The sequence below is a fragment of the Oryctolagus cuniculus genome, chromosome 4 (assembly GCF_964237555.1).
Source record: "Oryctolagus cuniculus chromosome 4, mOryCun1.1, whole genome shotgun sequence".
In the NCBI taxonomy this organism is placed as follows: domain Eukaryota; kingdom Metazoa; phylum Chordata; class Mammalia; order Lagomorpha; family Leporidae; genus Oryctolagus; species Oryctolagus cuniculus.
In genome coordinates this window covers 30,441,697-30,468,442 of record NC_091435.1, presented here as the reverse complement: position 1 = coordinate 30,468,442, position 26,746 = coordinate 30,441,697, and the positions used below count along the sequence as shown (strand labels likewise).

Here is a 26,746-nt window from a genome sequence, read left to right as displayed (position 1 = left end):
GGGGCCGGTGCTGTGGTTCACTTGGTTAATCCTCCACCTGCAGCGCCAGCATCCCTTATGGGCTCCAGGTTCTAGTCCCGGCTGCTCCTCTTCCAGTCCAGCTCTCTGCTATGCCCCAGGAGGGCAGTGGAGGGTGGCCCAAGTGCTTGGGCACCTGCACCCGCATGGGAGACCAAGAAGAAGCACTTGGCTCCTGGCTTCAGATCGGTGTAGCTCTAGCCGTAGCGGCCATTTTGGGGGTGAACCAATGGAAGGAAGACCTTTCTCTGTCTCTCTCACTGTCTAACTCTGTGTGTCCAATAAATAAATAAAAAAATAATGCCCATAAAAATTACACCCAGGCAACTAAATCTACCTAAATGTCAAAGTTATAATAATATTTTATTTTATTGTTATAGTGTGAATACTTCCTAAATATATACTTTTATTTATTTTTTAATTTATTTTTTATTTACTAAATATAAATTTCCACTCACACCCCTCCCATCTCCCACTCCCTCTCCCATTCCATTCACATCAAGATTCATTTTCAATTATCTTTATATACAAAAGATCGATTTAGTATATATTAAGTAAAGATTTCATCAGTTTGCACCCACACAGAAACACAAATTGTGAAATACTGTTTCAGTACTAGTTATAGCATTACTTCACATTGGACAACACACTAAGGACAGATTCCACATGAGAAGTAAGTACACAGTGACTCCTGTTGTTGACTTAACAATTTGACACTCTTGTTTATGGCGTCAGAAATCTCCCTAGGCTCTAGTCATGAGTTGCCAAGGCTATGGAAGCATTTTGAGTTCGCCGACTTCTATCTTATTCCGACAGGGTCATAGTCAAAGTGGAAGTTCTCTCTTCACTTCAGAGAAAGGTACTTCCTTCTTTGATGGCCCCGTTCTTTCCACTGGGATCTCACTCGCAGAAATCTTTCATTTAGGTCTTCTTCTTTTTTTTTTTTTTTTCCCCCAGGGTGTCTTGGCTTTCCATGCCTAAAATACTCTCATGAGCTCTTCAGCCATATCCGAATGCCTTAAGGGCTGATTCTGAGGCCAGAGTGCTATTTAGGACATCTGCCATTCTATGAGTCTGCTGTGTATCCTGCTTCCCATGATGGATCGTTCTCTCCCTTTTTGATTCTATCAGTTAGTATTAGCAGACACTAGACTCGTTTGTGTGATCCCTTTGACTCTTAGACCTATGATCAATTGTGAACTGAAATTGATCACTTGGACTAGTGAGATGGCACTGGTACATGCCACCTTGATGGGATTGTATTGGGATCCCCTGGCACGATTCTAACTCCACCATTTGGGGCATGTCCGATTGAGCATGTCCCAAATTATACATCTCCTCCCTCTCTTATTCCCACTCTTATATTTAACAGGGATCACTTTTCAGTTAAAATTTATACTTTTATTTTTAAAAATTATTTTTCTGTTAATGGAATAAAATTCCATTACTGAAATAAGTTGTGGGATATTCCATCCCTTAATGAAATCCTATAAAATACTTAATCCTATCTTAGTGCTATCTCCTATTAAGTGGAAAGGAATCTTTTTGGTACTGAATTTATAATAAAAGCTTCCATTTTACTAAAGGAAATTTCTTCTGGCCTTTCATACACTTGCAGTCTGGAATTAGTTTATACATAAGGCATAGCCCCTAAGTAATCAAGAGGACTTCCAAGTCTCTGATGCTGAATATGTGAGCCTCATTTGTGATGTGAGACAGGAAGTAAAATATTATATGTGCCATTAACATAAATTCTTTGTTTAATGTTAGATCAATATGACAGCTAATAGTTTCACTGGTTTGTAACATCTTTACTTGAACATATTAATTTTTAAAGGAGTATCTATAAAGGCAGAGTTAGAGAGAGAGAGGGGGCAAGAGAGAAAGAGAGGGAGGGAGAAATAGAGAAAGATCTTCCATCTGCTGGTTCGCTCCCCAAATGGCCACAATGGCCAGTGCTGGGCTGATCCAAAGTGAGGAGCCAGGAGCTTATTCCAGGTGTCCTATATGTGTGCAGTAGCCCAACTACATGGGTCATCCCTCCACTGCTTTCCCAGGCACAACAGCAGGAAGCTGGACCAGGACTCAAACTGACAGCCATACGGGATGCTGGCATCACAGGCAATGCCTTTACTTGCTTTCCCACAATGCTGGCCCTAAGTATATAAATGGCATAATTTTTCTTTTCTAATTCTTTTTAGAGCACTAGCTCTTATTTGAAATATCATGGAAAATGTTTATGATATATATTTTGAATTTATTGGCTTGATTGATTTTTAATCTCAAATCAATATATTTCAGGCCATTGTAATACAATATATATAGTCTCAGAGGGATAATCTTGGTATCCCAAATTTTTAAACTAAGCAAAATTCCAAAGAAACTGACAATCACTGGAAAGTCAAACCTTTGGCTCTTAGATGGCTTTGATATTGAAAAGTAGCAAAAGAAAATGTCCCTGTAGTGGAAATCACATAATATTCAGTTTCTCTGTTTGGAGAAAATAAATTTGAAATTTACAGTTCCATGGTTACTACGAAAGTAATGGTTAAAACCCTCTGTCATTTAAAAATCTACTGTTACTACACACTTCAATCCAGCACTCTTTTTATCAGTGTATTGTAATATCAAAGATAACCATCTTTGTATGAATTTATTCAAGCTAATAAAAGTTACATTAGAGAAATTAATCTTAGAACTATAAATTGAATCAATTAGTATAAATGCCTTAGCATATTATCTATATTTGGGGGTTGCTTAAAATATTAATATTTCTCTAGTTATATGTATCTTCTGAAAGATTTTGACTGGGACTTCATACATATTGACTGATGTTAGCAATGATAAAGCTTCATATTAGGGGGATGGCCTAGTGATGCAGCACTACAGCTTGCAATGTCAACAACTCACATCAGAGTACCAGTTCAGGTCATGACTACTCTGCTTATGATCCAGCTCCCTGCCAATGTGCTTGGACTGCAGTGGATGATGGACAAGGTTTTTGGGCCTCTGCTGCCCATGTGGGAGACCCAAAAGGAATTCTGGGCTGCTGGCTTTGGCCTCATCCAGATTTGACTGTTGCACAGTTACAGCCATTTGGGGAATGAACCAACAGATTCTCTCTCTCTCTCTCTCTCTCTCTCTCCCTCCCCTCTTCTTTCTCCATTACTATGCCTTTGAAATAAATAAATAAGTCTTTCTAAAAAAGAATCTTTTCACTTTATGTGTGGTATTGGAAGAAATTATATTTAATTAAAATTTTGCATTACAGTTTAAATGTTTTCATTACCATCCATCTGATACAAACAAGATGGTCATGAGTTTTCAGTTGGTCTTAGCATTTCATCATAAAGGTAGAAATAGTAAAAAATGTATTGTCAACATTATTTTAATTCAGTTAATTCAGTTAAAATATTCTCTGTTGCATCATTTTGATTTAAATCATTTTTAATTTATTTAAAGAAATGCCAGACCATTTTGTTTGAAGACTAGAATTTCTTTATTTATGTTACTTTAAAGTACTTTTTAAATAACTTTAATTAAATATAATTATGTGGAATAGATTACTTTGCAAAATAATCTTTTCATGAAAATAATAATTCTTTTAGAAGTCTAGCATTTTACCTGCATGAGCTCAGTAGAGTATTATGACTCAAAAATATACAGAATCCTTTCTTTCATCTCAGGTATTATTATTATTATTTTCTTAAGTTTAATTTCAATCTCATTAACTCCCTCAACTAATTTTTTTATTCTGCTGTTTAAAAAGAGTTTATTTTATTTATCTGAAAGGCAAAGTGACAGACACACACACACACACACACACACAGAGAGAGAGAGAGAGAGAGAGAGAGAGAGATCTTCCATTTGCTGCATCACTCCCTATTTGGCTACCACAGCCTGCACTCAGGAGCCTGGAATGCCATCTGTATCTTCTACATGGGTGGCAGGAGCACAAGTACTAGAGACATCTTCTGCTGCTTTCCCAGGCACGTAGCAGGTTCCTGCACTCTGTTATGGGATGCCAGCATCACAAACAGCAGCTTAACCCACTGTGCCACAACCCTGGCACTTCCCCTGCTTTTCATGCCAACTCTGCCCTTCTAAACATCATAATGCAAGTGCCAACTATGACCACAACATATCATTTTTAAATATTTTTTAAGTTGTGCAAATTTCATGTATTTCATGTATACATATTTAGTAATATTGTGATGCTTCCAGCACTACCCTCCCTCCTGCCCATGCTTTCACCTTTCCTACTTCCTTCTTTTCTATTCCCGCTCTTAGTTTTTACAAAGATCTACTTTCAATTTACTTTACACTCATAAGATTAATCCTACAATGAGCAAAGAGTTCAACAAATAGTATGAAGAAAATAAACAGTAGGTCTGTTACATGGCTGTTTACAGGCTGTTAGCAGAGCTATACACAATATCAAAGCTCAAAATGTCGATTTCTCCCCCATACACTACATTTTTGGTACTCTGTTGGTTACCACAGATCAGGGAAAACATATGGTATTTTCCTTTTGGGACTGGCTTACTACACTAAGGATAATAATTTCCAGTTGCATCTATTTTGTTGCAAAAGACAGGTTTCATTCTTTTTTACAGCTGAGTAGCATTCCATAGTATATATCTATATATATTGTAATTCCTTTATCCAGCCACCAGTTGATGGGTATCTGGGTTGATTCGATATATTAGCTATTGTCTATTGAGCTCAAATAAACATGGAGGTACAGATCACTCATTCTTGTACTGATTTCATTTCCCTTGGATAAATTCCCAGGAGTGGGTTTGCTAGTTTATATAGTATGTTCTATTTTCAGCTTTCTGAGGTATCTCCATACTGTCTTACAATTTAGTTGTACTAGTTCACATTCCCAACAAGTTACATTCCCAACAACAATTAGTTACATTCCCAACAATAATTCCCCCTTCATCCTTTTCAGCATTTATTCTTTGTTGTTTTCTGTATGGCAGCCATTCTAACTGGGTTGAGGTGAAATATTGTGGTTTTAATTTGCATTTCCTTGATGGATAGTGATCCTAAGCATTTTTCATGTCTTTTCACCATTTAGACTGGTCAAGTCCTTTGCCCATTTCTTAACTGGATTCTTTGCTTTACACTTGTTGAGTTTTTGAGCTCTTTATGGATTCTGGATATTAACTCTTTCTCAGTTTCATAGTTTGCAAATATTTTCTCCCATTCTTTCGGTTGCCTCTCCACTTTGCTGAGTGTTTCTTTTGCAGTATGGAAGCTTCTCAGCTTGTTGTAATCCCATTTGTCTATTTTGGCTTTGATTGCCTGTGCTTCTGGGGTCTTTTTCAATAAGTCTTTGCCTATTCCAGTGTCTTACAGGGTTCCCCCAATGTTATATAATACTTTGATGGTATTGCGTAATAGATTTAGGTCTTTGATCCATTTTGAGTTTACTTTTGTATAAGGTGCAAGGTAGGGATCTTGTTTCAAACTTCTGCATGGGAGTTTCAATTTTAGCATCACTGTGTGTTGAAGAGACTGTTCTTTACCCAGGGATTGATTTTTAGATTCTTTGTCAAATATTAGTTTGTTGAAGATGCTTGGATTGATTTCTGGAGTTTCTATGCTGTTCCATTTGCCTACATGTCTATTTTTTATTTTTGCCAGTATCAAGCTATTTTGATTATAGCTGCTCTGTGGTATGTCTTGAAATCTGGTATTGTGTTGCCTCCAGCTTTGTTTTTGTTGTACAACATTGCTTTTGCCATCTTGAGTTTCTTATGTTTCCAAATGAATTCTAGCAACATTTTTTCTAGATCTGCAAGGCATGGCATTGGTATTTTGATTGGGATCACATTAAATCTGTAAATTATTTTTGGTAGCATGAGCATTTTGATCTTAATACCATGACAAATGAAAACATAGGTAAAGAAGCTTGAGGGAGAATTCCTTCAAGGGAAGAGTTGGCAACTTGGACAATGTAGACAATATTCAAAAAGAAAAAAGAAAACTTAACTGTGAGGCAGCAGGCAATTCCAAAAAATAATTTACTGAGGTCTCTACAAACTACAGTTTCTAGGCCAAATCCAGGTTCTGTTTCTATACAGTCGTTTCACTAAGAATGGTTTTCACCTTGCTACATGTTTGAAAAATTTAAAAGCATATTTTATGTGACAATGGACAAAGTAACAATTTTGTTATTGATAAAGTTTTATTGGAATTCTGCTATGATGTCATTTGCTGATTTGTCTATGACCATTTGTATGGCACAGTGGCAGAATTGAGCAGTTGACACAGACACCATATGACATGTAGTATATGCAACATTTATTATCTAGTCCTTCGCAGAATGTTGCTATCTTCTCATTTAGAACATTTCTTCAAGCTAATTTATCCAGTTGACTAAACCATTGTTATTGAATATTGCTCTGGAATTTCAAGTCTGAATAAACCCATAGGCACTTTGTAATTCCAGATATTTACATTAGATTTTTTTCTTTTTTTTTCTTTTTTTTTTAACTTTTATTTAATGAATATAAATTTCCAAAGTACAGCTTATGGATTACAATGACTTCTCCCCCATAACATCCCTACCACCCGCAACCCTCCCCTTTCCCAATCCCTCTCCCCTTCCATTCACATCAAGATTCATTTTCGATTCTCTTTATATACAGAAGATCAGTTTAGCATACATTAAGTAAAGATTTCAATAGTTTGCTACCACACAGAAACATAAAGTGAAAAATACTGTTTGAGTACTAGTTTTAAATACTGTTTGAGTACTAGCATTAAATCTCAATGTACAGCACACTAAGGACAGAGATCCTACATGAGGAGTAAGTGCACAGTGACTCCTGTTGTTGACTTAACAAATTGACACTCTTGTTTATGGCGTCAGTAATCACCCTAGGCTCTTGTCATGAGTTTCCAAGGCTATGGAAGCCCCCTGAGTTCACTGACTCTGATCATATTTAGACAAGGCCATGGTCAAAGTGGAAGTTCTGTCCTCCCTTCAGAGAAAGGTACCTCCTTCTTGGATGACCTGTTCTTTCCACTGGGATCTCACTTGCGGAGATCTTTCATTTAGGGTTTTTTTTTTTTTTTTGGTTTTTTTTTTGTTTGTTTGTTTTTTTCCAGGGTGTCTTGGCTTTCCATGCCTGAAATACTCTCATGGACTCTTCAGCCAGATGTGAATGCCTTAAGGGCTGATTCCGAGGCCAGAGTGCTGTTTAGGACATCTGCCATTCTATGGGTCTGCTGTGTATCTCACTTCCCATGTTGGATCGTTCTCTCCCTTTTTGATTCTATCAGCTAGTATTTGCAGACACTATTCTTGTTTCTGTGATCCCTTTGGTTCTTAGTCCTATCATCATGACCAATTGTGAACAGAAATTGATCACTGGGACTAGTGAGATGGCATTGGTACATGCCACCTTGATGGGATTGAATTGGAATCCCCTGGTATGTTTCTAACTCTACCGTTTGAGGTAAGTCAGCTTGAGCATGTCCCGAATTGCACATCTCTTCCCTCTCTTATTCCCATTCTTATATTTAACAGCGATCACTTTTCAGTTAAGTTTCAGCACTTAAGAATAATTGTGTATTGATTATAGTATTCAACCAAAAGTATTAAGTAGAACAAACAAAAAAAATACTAAGAGGGATAACATATTAGATTTTTTTCTTAACAGTAACACAAGGTACATACGAATAATGAGTCATAAAAGCAGTTACCTTATTCTATTTGTTACTTTAAAAATTTTAACTTCTTGTTTTATGATAATTGGAGACTTATGTATAGTTGTAAGAGATAATACAGAGAGATACCAAGTATTCTTTATCTGGTTTCTCTGTAGGTAACATCTTAGAGACTAACCAAGATATTATCATTAGTAAGTGAAGACACAGAAATGTATCTGTCAAAGTAAGGGACCCTCAAGTTGCCATTTTAAAGCTATGCTACTTTCTTCCCACTGCTATCCCTTCCTTAACTCCCTTAGCCTTTTATCTATTGTCCATTTCTGAAATGTTTTCATTTCAAAAATGTTCAAGTGGAATTACACAGAATGCAACTTATGGGGAGTGATTTCCTTTCACACGGTATAATTCTCTTGATTTTTCCAGGTTGTTTAATGTATTAATAGCTTGTCCCTTGTTACTGCTAAGTAGTGTCCCATGGTATGGATGTACTGCAATTTACTAAAGCATTTATCAATAGAAGAACACTTGGGTTATTTCCAGTTTGGGGTATTGTGAATAAAGTTTCTATAAGCATTTACATACAGATTTTTGTGAGAACATAAACTTTCATGTTTTTGCAATAAATAGTTGAGTGAGATTGTTGAATCACGTGGTGTTTATTTCATTTTTAAATGATTCTGCAAAGTATTTTTAGAGTGGTTTCACCATTTTACATTCCTTCAGAAACATATGAGTGATCCAGTCTCTTCATTCTTGGTGTTGTCCCTAATTTTTATTTTATTTTATTTTGGTCCTTTTATGATATCTCATTGTAGTTTTAATGTGCATTCCCCTGATGGCTAATGATGTTCAACACTCTTTAATGTACTTGTTTGCCACCTGCACATCCTCTTGGATGAAATATCTCTTCATATCTTTTACCATTTTCCTTTTAGATTGTTTGATTTTTTACTTAGTTGCGATCTATCTTTTCTAAATAGTGGCACTTGTCAGATATCAGGCTTGAAAATATTTTCTTCCAATGAGTAGCTTTGTAGTAACCTGTCAACAGTGTCTTTTATGGAGCAAATGTGTTTAATTTCAAAGGAGCAACTTACCAGTTTTTCTTTATGGATTTTTGATATTGGTGTCGGTTCTAGGAACTCTTTGCCTGAGCTCAGATTTGCAAGAGATTGGGCTATCGTTTTCTCATTTTGCACTGTCTTGTAGGTTTTGGGTATCAGGTGATATTGATTTCTTGAAATAATTTGGGTTGTAGTCCTTCCCTTTCTACTTTATCAAAATTATTGTATAGCTTTTGTGTTAATTCTTCCTTAAGCATTTGTTAGCGTCATCCAGTGAAGTCATCTGGGCCTAAAGATTTCTTTTTAGGACATTGTTATAGTTATAGTGCTAGCAAATGACCTAACTCATATTGGGTGAGTCGTGGTAATTTGTGCTCTTGAGAACTGGATGTTTCATGAAAGTTGTTCAATTAGTGTGTTAGTGTGGTTAGTAGTTTTTCCTTACTGTCTTTTTATTTCTGCAGGGTCTTGCAGTGTTGCCCCTGTTTCACTTCTGGTATTGATACCTTGAGTTGTTTTTCTTTTTTATTTGTCAGTCTTACCGGAGACAATGTTTTCAATGATTCAAATCAGTTTATCTGGTTTTCTGTTTTCAGTTTATTTCCATTTTTATTCTTTCCTGTCTTCTCCAGATTTATTTTGCTCTTCCTGTTCTTATTTATTGAGCTTGAAGCTTTGTTATAAATTTGAAATTTTCTCTTTTCACATGTATGCCTATAATGCTATCAGTTTTCCTCGAAATGATGCTGTAGATGTAACCCATAAATTTTCATGTACTGTATTTTCTTTGTCATTTCTCTCCAATGTGTTATTTTTTACTTGAGACTTCCTCTATGACCCATAGATTATTTAGAAGTTTCTTAATTAGTTTCTAAGAACTTGGAGATTTTCTGTTACCTGTTATTGATTTCTATTTAGATTCTGTGTGGCTGAAAACACCTTTGTATGCTTTCAGTTGTTTTCAATTTATTGATTTTGCTTTATGTACTAAGATGTACTCTATCTTAGAATATGTTTTTGACACTGGAAAAGAACATGCATTCTACTGTTGCTGGGTGGTATGTTTTATAAATGTCAACTAGACTCCATTAGTTGGTAATCTGTTGAGTTCTGTAATCTTACTTAATTTTTATTGTCTTTCTATCAAATATTAAGAGAGGTACTTGAAATATGCAGCTATAATTGTAGACTTATCTGTTTTTCTTTCCTGCTTTGCTAGTTTTTGTTCTACTTATTTTTCAGCTCTTTCATTTGGTACATACACATTCAGTATTGTTTTCTTTTGCTGATAATTTTCATTCTTTTAAAGCCTATTATATGGCATTAATAAAATAATTTTTGATTTCTATTGATTAATATATACATTTATATACTTTTTTTAACTTTTATTTAATGAATATATATTTCCAAAGTACAATTTATGGATTACAATGGCTTCCCCCCCATACCATCCCTCCCACCCACAACCCTCCCCTTTCCTACTCCCTCTCCCCTTCCATTCACATCAAGATTCATTTTCGATTATCTTAATATACAGAAGATCAGCTTAGTATACATTAAGTAAGGATTTCAACAGTTTGCTCCCACACAGAAACATAAAGTGAAAAATAATAGATGATTTTTTTAAAATGATGATGAAATCAGATCAGACCTATTGTCATGTTTAATCCCAGTGAGAGTCAAGTTGGGAGTTGATAATTTCTTTTTTTTTTTTTACAGAGGATCAGTTTAGTATGCATTAAGTAAAGATTTCAACAGTTTGCACCCACATAGAAACACAAAGTGAAATATATTGTTTGAGTACTCGTTATAGCATTAAATCTCAATGCACAGCACATTAAGGACAGAGATCCTACATGAGGAGTAAGTGCACAGTGACTCCTGTTGTTGACTTTACCAATTGACACTCCTGTCTATGGCATCAGTAATCTCCCTATGTTCCAGTCATGAGTTTCCAAGGCTATGGAAGCCCTCTGAGTTCTCTGATTCTTATATACTTTTACTCTCAATCTGTGTTATACCTGAATTGAGTTTATTGAAGACAGCATAAAATCTGACTGTTTTTTGATCCAATGAAAATCTCTGTCATTTGGTTGTGTATTTAGGCAATTTATATTTAACTCAATCATTTATGTTTATAGTTTTGGTCTCATATTTTGCTCTATGTTTGCTATTTATTTTCTCTATTTTTCATTTCTCTACCTTCCTATTTTGTCTTCTTTAGGATTACATGAAAATTTTTGGAATTTTGATTTATTATTTATTATTATGGAATTTTGATATATTTCTTTGTGCAGTTTGTTAGTAGTTACGTTATGTATTATATTAAATTTACACAATGTCTATCTACAGATATCTTCATTTTTATAACTTCAAATGAAGTATAAGAACTTTATCTCTCTTACCATGCCATGTTTAATTTATAATTGTCATTAATATTAAATATTTATTTCAACCATATTCATAATTTCTTGTTGAAGTAGTTTCCTGATGGCTGCTTTAAAATTCTGTGAGATTTTTTTTTAATATCTCAGGCATCTTGGTGTCTTTATGTATTGTCAGTCTTTTTTAAAAATTCATTTTAAGTTCTTTCTGCTTCTTGGCATAACAAATGATTTTTAATTAAATTCTGGACATTTTGTGGGGACAGCATTAGCATGGTAGGTTAAGCTGGCTTATGGTGCCAGCATCCCAATCAGAATGCCCCTTTGGCCGGTGCTGTGGCTCAATAGGCTAATCCTCCACCTTGCGGCGCCGGCACACCAGGTTCTAGTCCCGGTTGGGGCACCGGATTCTGTCCCGGTTGCCCCTCTTCCAGGCCAGCTCTCTGCTGTGGCCCGGGAGTGCAGTGGAGGATGGCCCAGGTGCTTGGGCCCTGCACCCCATGGGAGACCAGGAGAAGTACCTGGCTCCTGCCATCGGATCAGCGCGGTGCGCCGGCCGCAGCGCCAACCATGGCGGCCATTGGAGGGTGAACCAACGGCAAAGGAAGACTCTTCTCTCTGTTTCTCTCTCTCACTGTCCACTCTGCCTGTCCAAAAAAAAAAAAAAAAAAAAAAAAAGAATGCCCCTTTGAGTACCAGCTGCTCCACATATGATTCTGTTTCCTGCTAATGCTCATGGGAAGGCCGCAGAAGATGGCCAAAATGCTTGGGCCCCTGACATCCATGTGCATGACTTGGATGGACTTCTTGGCTCCTAGCTTTGGCCTGGCCCAGCCCTGATCATTGCAGTCATTTGGAGAGTGAATCAGTGGATGATCACTGTCTCTCCTTCTGTTGTTCTACCTTCCAGGTAAATAAATAAATCTTTAAAAAGAAAACCTAGTCATTTTTATATATTATGTATGAGAGCCTTTTTCTGATTTAAATCTTTTGATTTCGTTTGCTTCCTCTTACACCACTCCATCAAGGGAATGGGGATGATGTGCTGCTGTGTCACTACGAGATGTGGGTAACAGGCCAGGTATCCCTGTTTGGCCACCATTGACATCCGAAGTGGGAGGGTCCCTTGTTACTGCTAGATGAGGGTGACAGATCTTGTTCCTGAGTAATTCTCCACGGATACATATCTGGCTAGGAGTGGTTCATCACTTCCTGGATAAAAGCAGTCTGTTACTTCTTCTGGTACAGCCTCCACCAGTCTTCAGTGTTGAAAGATAAAATTTGTAATGTCCTGACTCTCCAGTAAATCCCCTTTATCACATCTCAGTGGGAAAGTGGAGGGTTTCCTCACCGTTGGGTTGAAGGTAAAAGCCGAGGCTCCCCATGTAAACTCAATCGACACTGCATGGAAGGAAAGAGAACTTGTTACTGACTCACATCCAACGAGGATGAAAGTCCCAGATCTCTACCTGAACATCTTTTCTGCCACTCCTAGAGTCGGAAGGAGAAGGCTTTGGGAGGCCTTGTTCGAACCTGGCAAATCTTGGCGCCTAGGCGCTCCACATGAACTTGCAGGAGTTCTTTCCATGGTGTTAAAGTGGAGCAAAATGAGATTATTCTAGCACTCACTGTCTTTCTTGGCTGCCCCTCATTTCATCTTTGGCAAGAGAGAACATGGTTTTCTTGTAGTTGCTTCTTTTAAAACCAATTGGCATTTCTGAGATACAGCCGTCTTCAGCTCCAAATGGTGACAATATAGAGCAAAAAGAAAATCCAAGAAACTCATGCCATGACATGGCTTGGATCCTGCAGTCTCTAGCTAGTTTGTCATCTTCTCTCCATCTTTCAGAGTCTCTTTATGGTTGTTTTAGTGTATAATATCCAGGGATTTTAATTGTACCTAGCATTCTTTCTTCCAGGAAACCTGAGTCTCTTGTTTCTTTCTTTTTTCCTATCTATTTATATTTTTAGTTGGGAGGGCAACATACAATTTTCAAATTAGGTTCCTTAAAGAAGTTAAAACAGAATCTTGAAAAAACTACTTAATGAATTTTGTATTTCAAAAGGAAAGTTTTAGAGGATGCATCTCCATCTGTAATTTATTTTTAAAAATCCACTTCGCTTCCACTTTCCAATTTGCAGCAATTTTGTCCTTGACAAACTTGTCTCTAATACATGTTCTTTTAAAACCTGCAACCCTCTGGGAGTCATGTCCGTTTGGTTCATTGTCGTTCCCGTGTCTAACCCAAGACCCACCACTCACCGGTTTGTACTCAGTAAGCATCTGCTGAAGAAGTGAGTGGGAACTGGAAATTTAAATTTTACTCTTTTAGGTCAGTTATCTATTTTCCGCACACAGCGGAGGTGTATCTCCATGTTGATTCTCCACCAAGCACCCTTTAAGTGTTTGCTGGGACAATAGCAAAATTTCTCCATAATTTTGCAAAAAAAAAAAAAAAGAACAATTTTAATTTCAGCACATGTGTAGGTTTTTCTTTATAGTTTAGAAGTATGTGTATTTTAAATTACAAATGGGAAGAACACCATAACAGTTCCCAGATGTGTGTGTATGCACATGAAGATTCAAGCCAACTGCTTTTGAAGACAGTGACCTGAGGACCCCCAAAAAGACCATAAACTATTTTTAGGATATGCTTCTTAAATCTATAACTCTTTCCTTTTATTAGGAAATCATAGTTTATCATTTTAAATCTTTACTGTATATTGTGCCATGAACACTTACGTACCTTGAGGAGGGATGTTGTTAATCTGTCCTTTTGATAAGGCACTGCATATAATTTTTAATTTCTTACGAAGATAATTCTACTTTAAATAAGGATTCTCCAATCATTGCAGTGTGCTTTTTTTATTAATGGAGTTGGAAAACATGGTTCTTTTTACCACTACTCAGTATGTTTGGCTTAAATACTAACAATGCCTGCTTTCCTGCTTGGCTTCAGATTCAACTTAAGGAAATTGTGAAAGATTTAATTTACTCCACTTTTGTTAGAAAGTATGGAAATGTTTGTACATGGGAACTTTCATTGCATGCTAGAATGGAAATTCAATGGGGAGGGGGACCCATTTCATTTATTGCCTAAGAGCTGTTGATATACTCCCTGCATCTTTCAAAGGCATCTTTCTTGCCACACAGGCAAAATGTAGCCTGCAAACGAACAGAAAGAGCACTTCTCACATGTGTCAATCTCAGCAAACTTACACAGCAGCTGTGTTAGGTACTGGTGAAGATTACCCCAGGACCGAGTTGCAGGGTTTTGTGTATTTGAAGGGACAACTGACTCTCCCAGGGGACCACTTTGTTGGAGATTACAGCAATAATGCATCCCCACTGTTGCTAGTGGATATTGTGTAGTGCAAAATTGGTGCTGGATAAAATCAGAAAGTAATAAAAAGCAAAGAGGAAACTCTGAGATTTTTGAATCTTAAAGTGAGAAACCAAAGCAAATGTCTGGAGCTTGTTGTATTCATTTGTAGAAAAAAAAAAAAAAATCCGGGGAAGGGATGCCTTTAATGCAGAAAACTTGCAGGGCGTTCAGTCTTTTCATTTTAGAACCATTTGGGTGTGTTGAAAAATAAAGTTGCAGTGTAGGCATGTTCAGACCTTTATTTGCTACATTTGGTAGCAAAGATTTTTTTTCCCCCCTCTGTACTCTAAGAAGCCAGAGTTTTCTGTGCAAACGAAACAGGCGTTGCAAGAATCAGATTCACTTTGGACGACTCTTCACATTCCAAGTCATCATTGCATTAGGCAGCACAATTCCATCTCTGGTTGATGGGCAGAAAAAGTGGGCAGCTTGCCAGGTAGACGTTTCCATGACTCCCAGCCCCCAAAGGTGATGCGTTTTTCAGCTAATTCAATGAAGAGTGGGCTGAACTTTGGGTCTAAACGAGACAATAGCTGCCTTCGCAGTATCAGCAGAATGGTTGATGGGAATGCACTCTACATTTGGCAGAGAATCATGTGACCTTACGGCTGAGATTTTGTGATGGTGCCAACGGAGACTTGGAAAGCAGCAACCGTCCTGACTTTTTTCTTCTTTTCTAGCATGGCTCAGAAAATGGTGGATCTTAATACTTGACTCTAGCCAGACTCAGCAAGCAACTGAGCTTTGAAGCACAACTTCGCCTTTATTCTGGGTTTTTGGCAGGCCACCAGGAGGCTGTCCCTTTCACGCCTGATAAATTCTGCTGCTTATCTCTAAAGAGAGAGAGAGTGAGAGAAAGAGAGAGAGAGAGGGAGGAAAATAATAACAGAATATTGAGGCATAACAAGCAAATCCTAAAAATTTGTATGTGCTTTTTGTTTTTGCCTCTTCTGACTGCTGATTTTTTTAAATGTTAATAGCCTGTCTGCTTGCTGCAGAGTCCAAGTAGTTGGGTTATGTATGTATATATGTATGTATGTATTTTTGGGTTTAGAATGAACAGGCATTTGAACTGGGCGAACAAGACGACAGCAGCAGTGAGCGTGAGATCATTGCAGCAATGTAGCAAACTGGCACCCTGCCTTTTCACCCCTTTGGTTCAGGAGACCAACGTGTGCAATCCTCATTTCTAAAGTCAGCACAGCCTGGAAGGATTCCTGGTCTCTTCCCACCTTCTACCCTTCTGCTGCCAGTGACGGCAAGGATTGGTGCAGCTTCTGCGCAGTGCTTTGTGCCTGGAATACGGAAAAGGAAGAAAAAGAAGACAAGCACCCTGGTCCTTTTTTTCTAAGAAATAACAGGAGCCCTGAAGAAAAAAATCTGAGTTTGTCCTACTACTTGCAAGAGTGCTGAAAAAAAAAAAAAAAAATGAGACGCTCCTGCTCCAAAACAAAAACAAAACAAACAAACAAAAATCCAAACCAAAACAAACTTTAAAAAGGCAAACATTGGCTGTCTAACTACAGAGACATCGGCTTTGTAAAGCAGCTTTGCAAGGCAGCATAACCAAATGAGCCTTCTTTATTTTTATTATTTCCAAACTATGGCATAATTAGCAATGTATTGCACTTGGTGAAATCGCACCTTTCATATCAGGTATAACTTTTTGTTGTTGTTTCTTTTTAAGCCTTCTCTTATATACAGGGGATCCTTGAACTTTCAATTTACTCTTATTTAACACACCACCCACTTTGCTCTTTTTAACGTTTTCCTTTTTCTCTCTGGTCTAATCTTGATTAGAATAGAAACTGAAGTAAAATAGATAAATCTCTATGCAAAAAGACAGTATATGTTTTTGTTTTTGTTGTAACCAGAGGTTTTGCAAAGACACTGATGTTGCTATTTGTGCTTTCTGTGTCCAGGATTGGTTTTTGCTAAGAAAAATGAGTGTTTAGACCTAATTGGTAGAAAAAGCAAATCTTTCATCTTACTCGTAATTTGAAATTTTAAATAAGAAACTTTCTGAACTTCTAAAAAATGCTCATACTAATATATGAATTAGATGAATGAAAATAAAATTAGTTTTGGGGAAGTGATATTTAAATTATTTACAAGGATTTCAATCAAACAGAAATAGGGATGAAATGAACATGTTCTCAATTGCTAAGTAGAAAAGAAGGTTCTTCCACAATAATAGTCTCTTTCAACAACATTTGAAAAGAAATATTTGTCCTAGAGCAGTTGTAAAAAGCATTGGAAATATCTATTACGTATTTTAGTAGAGAAAGTACGTACAAACTTGTTTTAAGTTCAAAGCAGTGCATTGGCTCCGCAAATAAACGCATTGCATTCTAATTATTTTGCCTGTTTGTAGAAGTAAATTGCTAAGCAATTTAAACATTTTGCAATAAAACCCATTTTTGCCTTGTTCAATGTGAGTGTGTTAGTAGATGCATTCCACCTATTTTAATTTTGATAAAAATGTTTATAAACATGTCAAATTTTAAAAGGCAGGAAATGCTTTTGAAATAGAAAGCTTATATCAATGAAGATATTGATCTGTATATTAACTGATGATAAATTTCCCGTTTAAAAAAACTTTGGTTAAACTATTGTACTTTAAATCATATTTTATTATGTTAAAAATATGGAGGTAAACAAAGAGTAATATAGAACTGATGAATTCTGCCTTCCCTGTTGTTATTCTATGAAGAATTATGGGAAACTACAAAAATCCTCAATATTGGTATCATTCAAATGGAATATTTTATCAGTTACATTGATTATAGTACACTAATTATTTACAAAATAGCTCTTGCTTCTGCATACTGCCTCAGCTAATGGAACTTCAACTTTCACGGGCTTAATTAATATTAATAAACTTGTTTTTATATTTCAAGATCCTTGAGTTAAAAAAACATTATTTTAAATGTTATTTTTAGAAGCCATTAATCTCTACACTCTTAATTATCTTATTAAGCTCCATGCCAAATCCAAATCTCTTTTCGGCTTTCACTACTTCATTGTGCAAAAACCTAGTCGCTTCTGTAACAGCTATCCCCCTTTCACTTTCAAAACTGTTACTGTGAAAACAACACCGACCAAAATGAAGGCATAAATGCAAACTCTGAAACCACATTATATGTCATATGAGTAGCCTTGGGTGGGGCCCTATGAGTCTTCCATGCCATTTTTTTTTTTAATACTTTAAAAGGTTTTGCCCATTCTGATACTGTGTTTTCTTCTCGATCCACTACCTTCGTTCCCACCATCTTCTCAGATGCTTCTTCTAGACAGCACTTGTCTGATATTTCTCCTTTTGTGGTTGTTTTAGGCAAACTTAAAATGAATATGAGAAGGGAAGAAAGTGATCATAGGAGAAAATCATCTCAGGTAAAACTAAAAAACAAAATAACAATTCATAGTTAATATTTTTAAACAGAAAATTCTTGAGTGTGTTTGATTAAAGGAATTCATTTCGTTTGCTTTTTTAATCTGTTGGAATTTTCATTGATGGTGTTCTTTTGAGAATTCGTAGTATGATCTGCTTTTGTGAAAAAATCTTGCCCAAATTTGTGACCAATGTACGATTTGTGTCCCTTTTAATATATATCTGTATATCCATATATATTACATAGATACAATACATTTGAACAGAAAGCTGTTGAAGAAAAAGAAAAGTTATATTTTTTCATTTGTGTTATCATATAAAAGTAAGTAAAATCTGGGGGAAGAGAATAAAATCATGCTTTTTAATCTTTTTTCATGATATGTTAAGATCAACACATACATTCTTTAGAAAGTTAGGATAAAACTTTAACATCCATGTTGCTTTTAGTTCACATCTAATTTATAGATATATGCTGAAATATTTTTACTGCAATTAAATGCGTGACTGTTGATTATTTACTATAGTTTTAATAGGTTTGGAAGCAACTGGAAAATAAGTAATAGGAAAAACTTCACGTACACTGAATTATCTGTATAAAGTCTAAGCACACATTGTATTCTATCACAAAACGTGGCAAATCACTAGTTAGTACGTATTATTATTATTTTTCACAACGAAGATATAATTGAGAACTGCTGAATGGTTGTAGATATGAGTGAAATGAATAATGATTGTCCAACTTAACAATTTTGTTGCCATTGAGCTTAGAATACTTAAGTGTGTGTAGCTGGCTTTATATTTGTATTTACTCATCTTTGTGTTTGTTTTCGAGCATTTTAAAAAAAATTTTGCCAATTTATTTTTGCTCTACTTGTTGAAAAAATACATGTTTATAGGGATATATTTTAAGTATTTTTTGAAAAAATACTTTAAATTTATTTGTTCAGACAAGATATTCGTTTTGATAAAACACATCTGGAATATGAATGTTAGCGCGGAATAGTAGTAACGATGCTGTTAATGTGTTATTGATTTTAGTTTGATATTAATTTACCAGAATATTGTAAATTTTGGTATCATTCCAGTTGTAGGCACATATGTGTATATTTCAGACTTATAATAATTCCCTATTTTCTCTACCTAGTGAAGAAGGTGTTGTTTGTTTTATGAAAAAAAGTTATAATGTTACCAATTCCTTTCAATCACTAAGGTTTTATAAGAACTAAAACAAGCACAGTCTAACTCATACACAAGTGACTTAATAGTTAATTTGGCTTTAATTATAGGCTCATAGTACTATATTCATGCCTCACAATTACATAATTTATATGTTCATATGTGGATTCTTTTTTCTTTTAAAACTCATTGTTAGAATAGTTTAGTGTAAAATATTCACTATTAAAATAAAAACAACCTGTTAGGAATATTTTTTTAAAAATACTCAGGTATATAAAACTATATTTAGTTAAAAATATTTATACAGGACTTTAATCGGGAATATGTGTCCTTAGATTTTAGCATTTAAAACATAAATACTAAAGGATCAATATTATTATTTTTGTTTCTTGGTTGCGTTAGACACTTACAACAAATTCGACATTAATAGGGAGCCTATGCGAGATGTTGCCCATTGGCATAAACCCGTAGATCCGATCTTGTGGTGAAGTGGACCGCACAAGCTCGCTTCTATGGGTCTGTGTCAGTGTGGTAATCTGACAAAATACAATACACAATGCTGCTCAATAAAATTTCAATAAATTCGTGTGCAACTCCAGTTGATTTACTCTTGAAGCAATTCTATTTTCTTTTGCTTTTCATGTATATGTTAATCCTCCTCTGTCCTATGAGGCAAGCATTAATTGTCAACCACTTGGAAGCATTTATAGCACAGCCATTTGTTTGATTCCAAGTGCAGTAAATTGCTTAAGAAAGTTGAATTTCTTTGTAGTAGGGATTGAACCAAGATCTGAATAGATCCTGTTCAAAAACTTCAGTGCATACTGTAGGGGTTAGTATAACTCATAAATTTCAATTAAGAAAATTAAAGACTATAACTAGATGTATATGTTTCCATTGGGCCAATTTTCCTAAAAGCTGAGACTGAAGGCTATTGAGTTTTAGTACTATTAATTTCCAGTAGAAAACAATGGCAGGAGATTTGTCAAAAAACATTCCATGTAACTTTGGTAGAAATCCAAAGGGATAGAATCATCATACAAGACATATTTTAAGTTTATCGGTAAAATGTTAGACTATTACATCTACAACCTTGAAAAGCCCTTAGGTGTATGGCTGCCATATTTGGAGGAGTTGACTGAAGATATGATAAGGAGTTTGAAGCCACATGCGAAGCTGTGTGCATCCGGGTTGAGGTAGTAGGTTGTATGGTTTAGAGTTACACCCTGGGAGTTAACTGTACAACCTTCTAGCTTTCCTTGGAGCATACTTGAGCCATCGAGGAATTCTTCATCACTTTGATCTGATTGAGCCAATTTCTGTTCAGGAAAGTAATGTGTCATGAGTATTTTGGATAAATGATTTGAGCCTCTCTTACAGGCAGGTAAATAAGCACTTCAGCCTTAACTATTAGATTATTGCATTTTGCATCTACTAATGAATAATACCAAAATGGTATTTCTAATGAATAACTAACTACTCAATGTTCAAAAATTTTAAGAAGTGGAAGGTAGTGACTTAAATAAAATTAATATTGGAGCCATCTGTAGATTTACAAAACTCATTTAATTTTTCAAACCAATAATTGTTCTATTTTCATTGGCTACTTAGACACTATAATAAAAATAGTTGCCACTGTTAATAATTCTCATAGCACACATTATCTGAGTTTTTCTTATGACACATCACTTTCTACTTTGTTATGTCTATTTACATGCTTATTTATTTATTCCATATTAGACTGTAAGCCCCTTGAGGGCCAAGTCTGTGTCTTATTTTTCATTGTATTTCTTGCAATGCCTTCCCATAATAAGCACTAAATATTTATTGGATGAATAAATGGAAATCTGTTGCATATTTGAAAGAAATACAAAGTAGTGCAATTCTAAGTTTTGTTCATTTGTTCTAAGCTATATACATTTAATTCACTGGCTACTCTGCATCAGTTTTGTATGTATGATGATTTTTTTTTACTGCATTGAGTGTGTATGCTTGTCCTAGACATGCAAGTTAAAACTTAAGAATTTCTTTTTTCTGTAGGAAAATAAGGATAAGGCAAATTTATTTTTATTAGTAACTTTAGTACAGTTTATAGTCCTAAATTTAGATAGTGTATATTTCTGTTGACTTTTAAAATATCTTTATTTCCAGATGAATTATTTTTATTTTAGCATTAATTTCTATTAAATATTATCATTTAAGTCTCATTTAATATGATTTTTTAAAATCAAATTTTTGCATTTTGTGTATTTCTCTTATCTTCTACCCTTTATCTTTGTACAGCTGTATCTTTTGAATAAACCAGAAACAACTAAGTTAGAAGCATGTTAAGAAATTAATAATAAATAAGTTTGCTATGTATAATTTGAGGATTGAAACACAATTTTGTTTAAAGGAGAGGCACTGTACAGTATTTTTATGTTAAAGAGAAAATAGGTGTCTTGGAATCTATTAGTTTGCTGTCAACTTTAGCATCAGTGGTGTCATTTGTGTAGTAATTCTATCTTAAAGTTCATCTTTCACTCACAGGATTAAATGATAGTTGACATTAGATGTTAATTTAAAACTCCAAACCCAAAACATAATACACTTAGGCAATGATTTTTAGGCACAAATATATATTACAAACAAGTTTCTGACTTTGTGGTGATGAACTTTCTAGAATACTCAGATGACCAAAATTCTTCATATGTGGAACTTGCCAACAAAGGTTGGCACCTTTTGTGTAAAGAAGGACCTTTTAAACCCTAACCCTAACGTTGAGCCTTTTAAGGCTAAATACAAATTATTCCAAGAAAAAATCAGGAACGGTGTGGAGTAGAGACTGTTAGTCTCCAAAAAAAGAAAAATCTTTGCAAGGACTAATCAAAAAGCAATGAATACGAGACAGGAGTTATAGTGGCCACTGCCTGCTCCCCCAAAGACCAAAAGCTATGAGGAAAGAAGAAAGAAAGTGACTTACCTTAAAGAGGCAACAACCTTATATATAACAATGGCAGTTCAACACCAAGGTAATTGAATAGAAAGCAATTATATCTTCATGAATAGGTTAGCCCTTAAGAACAAAAGATCCCTTTTGGTGAGTGTTTTAATATTAGGATACTGATATGAGTGTATCCCAGCACTAGGTGTATAGATTTGGAGGCCAAATAATGAACATATGAACAGATCAATGCAAATGGTGATAAATACTTATGTCTATGTAGTGCAGCTTAGTTAAATGTGTTCAATAGCCAAAGATGATGTGTGCAGTTTAAGGGTCATCTTGCAAAATTACTGTAACAAATTAATAAATTATGGTCTCTTTTATATGCTATCTAAACTGAACTTTGTTGAAAAATAGCACAAAATTGATGAAGATGTAGCTATGATTGATCATTAAACAGAAATCATACAAAGAATTCTGAAAGATATGGTGTAACGAGAATCAGTGAAAAGAAATTTTGAAACTTCTCTGTAAGATGTAGGGAGAAAGTACTACAGGGGAGAATTATGCCTTTTCCCGTGATTCATAATAAATGTTAATGTACCAACTATGGAGGCTGTTTAACTTATTTGTTTTTGAAAAATGACAAGTGACAAATGCACAAATTGAAAGGATTTTTTTCTTAAGGAAACCAAGTTCTAGAACCACTGATAATGTCAGTATTTAAAGATAGCTCACAAATATCTAAGTAACCCTGGGTAAACATTTTATATTTGAGGAGTTGGTAATCAGTTATTGTGGAAATAATAATTTTCTTAGAAGGTTTAAGTGGTTAAATTTTAATGTACACTAGGGTTTCCCCATTTGGCAACAGAGGGGAAGAGTGAAAATTCAAAAAGTCGTTAAATGCCAGGGAATTATACTTTATTTAATCAATATTTCTGAAGATATTTGGGAGCATTAAATTCTATATATCTTTGTGTTCCTAGTGGCTGATTTATCTTAAATACTTTGTAGGATAAGGCAGGAAAGAGTACAAAGGAAGGAAGGGAGGGAAGGAAGAAGAAAATGCAAAGCCAAATGCAAAGCCCCACCAGAAAAGTCCAATTTAGTTCAGAATAATAGTTCATAACATTCTGAACTAAATTGGCCAGAGTGACTATGAGGGAATTAGATAAATTTCTTGGCAATTTGACTGTGTCTTTTTGAAAACAATCCAGCAGTACGTGAACTATGTTATTAGACTAAATGAGTCATTTTCTGTAAATAATCATTTAGTTTCTCTTATCCTCTATTATCATCGCTGACTCATGAGCATAGGTGCTTCCCCAAATGATGTGCTGCAGGATCTGTCACTCAGCACTATTTCACGCCCATGCCTGGTTTCTCTGCCACAGCCTAGAGGAAGAACCTGTGAGACAGTTGGTGTTGACTCCAACTGTATAAGGCCCCTGCAAGACCTCTGGGAACTCCTGTGAAAGCTCTTTAGTGGGGAGTCTGACATACCAGAGCAGTGTTGTATCTCTCACTGGAATTCCTACTGTTCAAGCCATTACTATAATGTTTTTAACATGATTTTATTTATGAGAGGAAGAGTTACAGACAGAGAGGGAAAGACAGAGAGAAAGGTTTTTCATGCGCTGGTTCACTCCCCAAATGGCCCCAAGGCTGGAGATGGACCAGGCTAAAGCCAGGAACCACGAGCTTCTTCTAGGTCTCCTTCGTGGGTGCAGGGGCCCAAGCACTGGGGTCATCTTCTGTTGCTTTCCCAGGCCGTAGCGGTTAGCTAGATCAGAAGAGAAAGAGCGGGAACACCACCGTCGCAAAAGGCAGAGGCTTAGCCTGCTAAGTCACATCACTGGCCCCAATTTTCTAATTTTCATTTCCCCAGGGTTTTCTCTGATTTCTTTCAGTGGTGATTATGAATATCCAAAGGACAGTGGTTTTCCTTGGCACCTTTTGGAATGTACGTATTTTAAAAACAAAACAAAGCAAAACCTTTTTAGATATTAAATTAGAGCTTTTTGTGTGAACTTGACTTTAGTTCACTGATAGGCCTTGAGGAGAACCTCTACACAACTTACAAGAAATGGTTTTAGCAGTAAATTCATATGTTATCCAAGATATATGTTAGACTCCAGAATGTATTATTATGATAAAATGGTTTTCTAACAGTGTGTGAAGTGTCTATAGGCCAGTCTTGAGTAAGCCTGTGATGATTTGAAAGTGATTTATGAAGTGAGCTAATCACTGTAATAATAAATCTGATATACTTGTGTTCAGAAAAACATGTTTTCAGTCTCACAACTCCTACCAAAATACTCAGTTTATGTATGAATTGATTCAAGAACTCTTTCATGAATGAACAAAAAAATCAGATAAAGAATTGTATGATCCAATTAAATAAACTGCTTCAAGTCTTTTAGTTCTAACTTTTGGGAATTCTGTTTAGTTGGCAGTAGTCCTTAATATATGTTTTTTACATTTTTTTTTTTATTTAAAAGGGAGAGATAAAAGAGAGAGTTTGAGAGATATAAACTGAAAGAAAGATAGATATTTCCTTCACTGGTTCATTCCCCAAATGCTCACAACAGCTAAGGCTAAAGCCAGGAGTTTGAAACTCAATCTGGGTCTCCCACATGGGTAGCGGGGACCCAGTCACTCGAACCATTACCTGCTGCTTCCCATAGTGTGCGTTAACTAGAAGCTGGATCAGAGGCACTGCCAGAACTCAAACCCAAGGACTCCGATACGGGATGTGCGTATTCCAAGCAGCCTGTTGATTGCAGAGCCAAATGCTCACCGCTTTTCACCTTTTTAACTGAGATTGCATTGTGACTGTTTTCATTTTCACTTACTCCTTTTTATTTAGAAGCTGAGTTAAAACTATACCTATTTCTTCCCTAAATTGATAACTCATGAGTTCCAATTCTGTTTCTCCTCACTCTGAACTCAATGCATTTATTTGCCTCCAATCACATTCAGCTTGTTTTCCAATATGTTTTCTGTGTCTGTGTAATATATAGTAAACCTAGATCATAAGCTGCATGACTTATGTGTATCTGTACTTAACAGTCACTTAATCAATAGTGCTTGATTAACGCTAAAACAAAATTGAGATTTATTAATGTTAACCTTAGAGATTACCTGGCCCATTTTCCAGATGACCAAACTGAGGCCTAGATAGTTTAATGATTTTACCCAGTTCAAATTTCTAGTTATGGACACAGCACATATTTCTATCCAGGTCAATGACCTATGCAGAAGAAATAGTTGATGATGACTGTGTATACATTTTTAGTTCATTCTGAATATCAGTGTGTCATTAAGCAAATTTTAGTAAACTGATTGAAATCAAAGAATAAGGTTTTGATTCTGCAAGACTACAAATCACATAGTAACATCTTCAGACTCAAATATTATAAATACATAATTCATGTTTTGTAATAAAAACTCCTTATACGCGGGTGGTGTTTTGGTACAGCAGGTAAAGCCTCTGCCTATGATATAGGCATCCCTTGTGGGCACTGCTTCATGTCCTTGCTGCTCCACTTCAATCCAGCTCCCTGCTAATGCACCTTGGAAACAAGGAGATGAGGGTCCAAGTTCTTGGGCCTCTGTTACCTACATGAGAGACCTGGATAAAGCTCCTGGCTCCTGTTCATGGCTTCACCTTGGCCCAGTCCTGAACCAGGACTGAACCAATGGATGGAAGATCTCTCTCTTTGTAACAATGCCTTCCAAATAATTAAATAAACCTTTAAAAATCAAATATTTCTTTCCAAATACAATTGAACTCATTTTTCTAGGCATAGTTATGTAAAATATTACAAAGAACTGGCAATTATCAATTTCTGTTATGAAGCCATCACATAGTAAGTTAAAAATTTTAATAAAACTCTTGATGAAAATAACAACGACTATTCTTAAATAGTTTGGTGTGTCTGTGATACTTTCAAGTCATTCTAAGTACTTTAAAAGAGTAACTTCCCACATACTGTTAAAGCTGATGCTATTATTTCAAATAGACACATATGGTCAATGACAGCCTCAAATGTTCCTTGAATTCAATGATTAATGAATTACATTCACCAGTCAACTATCAAGTAGCAGTTTATTATTATATTAATATTACTTTTCTTAAGTAATATTTATTTGAAAGGCAGAGTTACAGAGAGGCAGAGGCAAAGAGAGAGAGGTCATCCACCTGCTGCTGGTTCACTCCCCAAATGGCTGCAACAGCTAGAGCTGACCCAATCCGAAGCCAGGAGCCTGGAGCTTCTTTAAGTTCCCCACACTGTTGTATGGGCCCAAGGACTTGTGGCATCTTCAATTCTTTTCCAGGCCATAGCAGAGAGCTGGATTGGAAGTGGAGCAGTAGGGACTCAAAACAGTACCCATATGGGATGCCAGCACAACAGGTAGCGGCTTTATCCGCTACACCACAATGCTGCTCCCATTAATATTATTTTAATGAAACAAATGTGGGGGTGGTAGTAACTGTAGTGTTCCTAGTGTAGTATGTGTTCTTTTTGTTTCAATTTACATCTGGACCTCAATGTACAAAACAGTGATTTGTTATAATTATTATTTTTCAAGCAATTAATGCTATCTCCGCATGCATATATAGTAGTTTAAATCAAATAGGAGTGACACAACAAATTATGAAAATATAGACTTCCAATAAAAAATATGTTTACAATTTTGTTATG

The 26,746-nt window shown here is 35.6% G+C and overlaps 1 long non-coding RNA gene and 2 other non-coding genes across 25 annotated transcripts in view; all 3 read left to right on the top strand.

Moving 5' to 3' along the window:
• The window catches only part of LOC103350594 (uncharacterized), a 663,701-nt gene that overhangs the window by 490,908 nt on the left and 146,047 nt on the right, over positions 1–26,746 (top strand). For all 23 annotated transcript variants that reach the window (XR_007924754.2, XR_011387766.1, XR_011387768.1 and 20 more), the window contains one exon: positions 17,876–17,934. This is a non-coding gene — a long non-coding RNA (uncharacterized lncRNA). The remainder of the gene's footprint in view (positions 1–17,875; positions 17,935–26,746) is intronic.
• On the top strand, positions 19,571–19,629 carry MIR99A (microRNA mir-99a). Its single transcript, NR_162500.1, has one exon. It is a non-coding gene; the product is annotated as a microRNA mir-99a (primary transcript).
• On the top strand, positions 20,301–20,367 carry MIRLET7C (microRNA let-7c). Its single transcript, NR_162445.1, has one exon. It is a non-coding gene; the product is annotated as a microRNA let-7c (primary transcript).